Source organism: Tupaia chinensis, unplaced genomic scaffold (genome assembly GCF_000334495.1).
Source record: "Tupaia chinensis unplaced genomic scaffold, TupChi_1.0 Scaffold000422_1, whole genome shotgun sequence".
NCBI lineage: Eukaryota > Metazoa > Chordata > Mammalia > Scandentia > Tupaiidae > Tupaia > Tupaia belangeri.
In genome coordinates this window covers 14,295-19,818 of record NW_006159927.1, presented here as the reverse complement: position 1 = coordinate 19,818, position 5,524 = coordinate 14,295, and the positions used below count along the sequence as shown (strand labels likewise).

The 5,524-nt window shown below is 43.6% G+C and overlaps 1 long non-coding RNA gene and 1 pseudogene across 2 annotated transcripts in view; one reads left to right on the top strand and one right to left on the bottom strand.

Annotated features, from left to right (window-relative positions):
• LOC114008957 (uncharacterized) overlaps positions 1 to 5,524 on the top strand; it is a 52,005-nt gene that overhangs the window by 34,861 nt on the left and 11,620 nt on the right. The window lies entirely within an intron of this gene.
• Positions 3,769 to 4,152, bottom strand: LOC102493685 (SOSS complex subunit B2-like; annotated as a pseudogene).

Genomic DNA, 5,524 nt, shown 5'->3' with positions numbered 1-5,524 from the left:
CTCTCTCTCTTTCATGTACATACATGTTCTCTCTGGCATTTAAAAAAAAAAAAAAGGGGCTGGAAAGGCAGGTCAGTGGCGTGGTAGTTAAAGTGACTGGATCCCACATGCTAACTGCACGGTTTGAGGTTTATACCCAGCAGCTTGCAAAAAAATATGTCAGGGTTGTATGTGTGTGTGTGTGTGTGTGTGTGTGTGTGTGTGTGTGTGTATGTGTGTGTGTACTCTAAATCCCAAAAGTAGAGATGGAGGAGAAGAGATTGCAGCACGGTTATCTCCATGGGGGCTTGCTTTCTCACTTTCCTTTTCTCTCTGTGTGTCTCTCTCCAGTGGGCACACGTGGCCTTTAGCAAAATGAGAAAGAAAAAGAAAAGATGAAAAAACAAAAAGAATGAAAAAATAAATAAATAAATAAAATAAAATAAAAAGGACAAAAATAAATAAATAAATAAAAATAAAAAGAACGGATTTGAGTAATTGCAACAGAGATGAGCCAGTCCATGAAGCATAAAATATTCTTTCTTTCTTTCTTTTTTTTTTTTAGAGTTTTTTGCTATAGGGCATGTGCACTTGCCAGAAAGACAGAGACAGAGAGACAGTGAGAAATCACCCCCCAAGGGGGATGGCCACGCTGCGATCCCTTCTCTTCCATTCTCCTTTGTGGATCTTGGACATGCAGGTACATGTGCCTGGTGTAAGTTTAAGCCACCGGGTCCTGGACTCGAACTATGGTTGACTACATGGGAGTCCAGGACATAGCCATTACGCCGACTATTGGTCTGGACCGTCACAGAAAAAAGTTTGCCAAACCCTGGTCTTCATAAATAGTTCTCTGGAGTTGTGCAGTGTACAACCTAAAGGGATATACTCCAGCAGCCCTGTCTGCAGGTTCCCCTGGAACTCCCATCACATGTCTGTTCTAGCACTTATCACATGATGTAATAATCGATCCTCTTCCCCCACGGACTTTGTGTCCCCAATCTGAAACTCGTTCTCTGAGTCTTGTTCTGCTTTGTATCCTCAGAATTTAGCCTAGGGTCTGGCCCAGAGAAAGATCCCCACAAATATCTGTGTCACTGCATTCAATTAAATACTTCCAGGATACCAAAGATAAACTAATAAAACACCAAGCATATTTCAAGATTAATATTACTCATGAGCAGAAGTGAAGGTACTGCTGCTGACCAATGTCTAGATCCTGTGTCTCCGACTTTGAAAACGTTCCACACTTCAGCATAGCTTGCTTGGTTTGAGCCTCTCTTCCAGGGAAGTGCTAATTGGCATATTTCATTGAATCAAATTAAAATCACTGTGGTTGGTGTAGGCTGTTGGTGCTGTCAGAGCACACCCTAACTGACACAGCTGTGTCCTAACTCCAGATAAGCTTCTGATCCAGCCTGTGGCCTGGTGGTTAAGGGACCTGGGTCTCATGTGTCCAACCACATGATTTGAATCCCAGACCCTGCAGCTTCAAAAATGTGTGTGTTTATACATCCTAAAATCCTGAAAGGAGGGAGAGATGGAGGAAAAGGAATTGCGGTGTGAGCACACCTTATAAGGGGCGATTTCTCCCTTTCCCTCACCCCCTCCCATTCCCTTCCCCCTCCCCCTCTGTCTCTGTCTGGTGAGCACACGTGCCCTCTGGCAAAACATATTGGGTCATCAGAAAAACATAGAAAAATATATCATGACTTTTCCAACAACCTAATAAACGAATAAGTAAATAAACACATCGATAAGTCAAGATTCCAAAGAGGGTAGGTTAAAATAGGGAGATTCAGGGGCAGGCAGATGACATGGAGGTTGGGGATGCTGGCCGACTGTGATTCGAGTCTTGGACTAGAGGCTTGCTTTCTTGATCAAATCCCCCCCCCACTTGCTCTGTCCCTGTCTGGTCAAATTAAAATAAATAAATAAAGCTGAATATAAATAATGCTTTAAAAAATAGGGAGATTGAGACATCTCACCGAAAAGGAAATCTGGTCTTCCTTTGGAGAAGGCCATAGAATAAGAACGCTGAAGCTGTTCCACACCGAAACCAGTTGTAGGATGCAGGGGACAGGCAACACCAATGGCGAACCCATACTTTGTGTTGGGTACCATGAAAAGGAAGTGTCTGGCCTCCCCCATCTCATTCAGGTCCCAAAAAAACTCTATTGCAGTTGAGGACACAGGTCCAGAGAGATGCTGCCGTGTGTCTGTACCTGCCGTGGCGGAACCAGCATTTACATCTAGGGCTCGCCAAGCCCCGGCCTGTAGCTGTCTGTCTATCAGAAGCACTCAATGGATACTCGAGAGCTTGCTCTTTCAACAGGGACCTCCACAGACCTTCTGTGCCTCTGGGTTTTTCTCTTTAGTTTCCTGAACTTGATTTATTCTCTGTAGAAGAAAAGTCCCAGCCTTGGGACCAGCAGATAGCATAATGGTTACATCACTGGACTCCTACGTAGTCGACCACTGTTTGGGTCCTGGACACGGCAGTTTAAAACTCATGCCAGGCACATGTGCATGCGTGCCCAAGATCCCAAGAGGAGAATGGAGAAGACGGGATTGCAGCATGGCCATCCTCCCTGATGTGTGTGGGGGGTGATTTCTCACTTTCTGTCTCTCTTTCTCTGTCTTTCTGGCAAGCTCACATGTCCTATAGCAAAAACCTCTCTAAAAAGAAAAGAAGTTCCAGCCTCTTAACATGACATGGAAAGTCACAATAAACAATAAATAATAATAGTCACAGTAAACAATAAGTAGCAATAAATACCAACTTATTTCAAAGTTGATAGTTGAAAGCACCAGAAAGGAGAAAGGTAGAAAACTTGTAATTTCTTGGTGAACTCTGTCCAAGGAAAGTGGTAAGGCAAATATTCATGATGGACTGTAACTGGCTTTGCTTTGGTGCTGGAGGCTGTTCCATGGAGTGCAGGGGTTTTTTTTTTTGTTGTTGTTGTTTTTTTAAAGGATATCCTATAATCTTTCTGCTCTAAAAATAAACAACCCTAATTTTCAGGGTATTCTCACTCTTCAGTAGGAGATTTGAGCAGCTTAACAGTTTTGCTATAAAAGAAAACTGTGCTTCTTAACAAATCAAAACTATAAAAGGAAATCAATAAAGGACATAATTTTCACAGTAAACAATAAATAAAAGTGCGGGAAGTGTTCAACTAGGGCACATAGTTTAAAAACCACATATGGGGACCAGCAATTGGTGTCATGTCTGTCGCTGGACTCCCATGTAGTCGATTGCAGTTCGAGTCCTGGACCCAGCGGCTTTAACTCTCGCCAGGCATGTGTGCATGCATGCCCAAGATCCCGAGAGGAGAATGGAGGAGAAGGGTGTGGTGTGGCCAACCCCCTGGGGGGCAATTTCTCACTTTCTGTCTGTCTGTCTCTGTCTTTCTGGCTAGTGCACGCACACTATAGCAAAAACTTCTCCAGAAACACAAAAAAGACATATTAATAGGGTCAGCAGGTATGCAGTGGTTAAGGTGCGGAACTCCACATGACTGACTGCAGTTTGAGTCTTGGACCTGGTGGTTTGAAAATCACACTGGGCACATGTGCATGTGTGCCCCAAATCCCAGGAGGAGACTGGAAGAGAATGGATTGTAGTGTGGCTGACTTTCCCCCCTCCCGAGGGATGATTTCTCACTTTCCCTTTCTCTGTCCCTGTGTTTTTCTCTCTCTCTCTCTCTCTCTCTCTCTCTCTCTCTCGTGCATTCATGCACCCTGTGGCAAAAACCTAAAGAAAGAAAAATGAGCATTTGGCTTAGGTCATCTTTTAAAGGCTCTCCAGGGGTCTCTGTCATTACTTATTGTAGTCATGGCTATCCGATTATCAGCTGCTCCTGGTCGCTGTGGATTTATAGGTCCTGACCATTGCATCTACCAGCATATGAAAACTGGTATCATGTTAATTCAGGGCCAGTTTAAACACTGTTTCCCACTGGTCCAAATGTACCTGTACCCAGACTAGTAGGCTGGAATTATGCAATGATGCTCCTATTCACTGTGTTCCCCTTTGTTCTACTGTCCTCAATAATCTGGATTGAGCTCACTGAAATTTGGCACTTTTTAATAAATCATACAACATCCTCTGATTTTTTTTTGAAGCTCACCACCCCTTCCAATATAAAGTGTCAGACATCCTTTCCACATGGATGCATACCCTCAGGTCAAATGAGTAGTATCCCCTGACTCTACAAGACTTCTGATCTTATCCCACACAGAAATAGTGATGCTGCCTGGTTTAGCAGCCACTTTGCTGATCTCTGTTCACGACTGCTTTCTTGTTTTGTTTTACCTATGCCTATATTACTTGAATTTTTACACTGTGTATATTGTACATAACTTTTGCAAATGGGAAATTTGCAACCAGTTCACCAAGGGCCAATGTCATGTTCTATGGAAGAGGCTCTAGCCCTTAAGATAAGTAAGAGGCACCACATCCAGAGGCTTCACATGTGATTCACAATCACAGCCTGATTAAAAAGCCAAAGGGCCAGCTGATGGCATGGTGGTTAAGAAGCTGGATCCCTCATGGCCGACTGTGCAGTTGGAATCCTGGACCCATTGGTGTGAAAGGCATGCCAGGTGAAAGTGTGTGTGTGTCCGAAATCCCTCAAAGGAGAATGAAAGAGAATGGATTATAGCAAGGCCATCTCTCCTCCCCGGGAAGGGAGTGCTTCCTCACTTTTCCCCTCTCTCTCTGTCTCTCTGGTGAGCACAAGTGCTCTATAACATTTTTAAAAGAAAGAAAGAAAGAGAAAGGAAGAGAGAGGGGGAAAAAAGAAAAAAGGAAGAGAAAAGAAAAAAGAAAGGAAAAAAAATACAGAGCTTCAGGGAAGAAGGAGCCACAGAAGAGTTTAAACAGCGGAGTACAACATCTGGTCTGCAGTGAGTGCATGCTCTTGAATTATTCTCTAGGCATATTGTAAGCTTCACTCCTTATAACCATTCTAAGCTTAAATTTTGATTTCTTCCTACTCCATCCTAAGCCTACCCCCTCCCACCCTACACCTGCCCAGTCTTTACCATCTATCTTATTAATAGTTCAGGCTGTTATGGCAAAGTGCCATAGATTGGGTGGCTTCTAAACAACAGAAATTTATTTCTCACATTTCTAGAGTCTAGGAGTCCAGGATCAGTGTGTCAGCAAGGTTGGGTTCTGGTGAGAACCCCCTTCTGGTTGCAGACTGCTAGTTTCTTGTCATGTCTTCACATGGTGGGAACAAGGAAAGCGCTCTCTGGACTGAGTAATGGCATGAATCCCATTTATGAAGGCCCAACATTCATGAACTAAGCATTTCCCAAAGGTCTTACCTCCTAATACCATCACACTGAGGGTACAATTTCAACATACTTTTTTGGGGGAGGATTCAGCTCAATAAATGGCATCCATCTGGTGCTCAAGAAAGATACTTGGTGTTTTTGATTATTTGTTTTTAAATTTGCCATATGGCACATGCACTTGCTAGAGAGAGCCGGAGAGGGAGGGCAAGAGAGAAATTGAGAAAGAACCGCGCCCTCA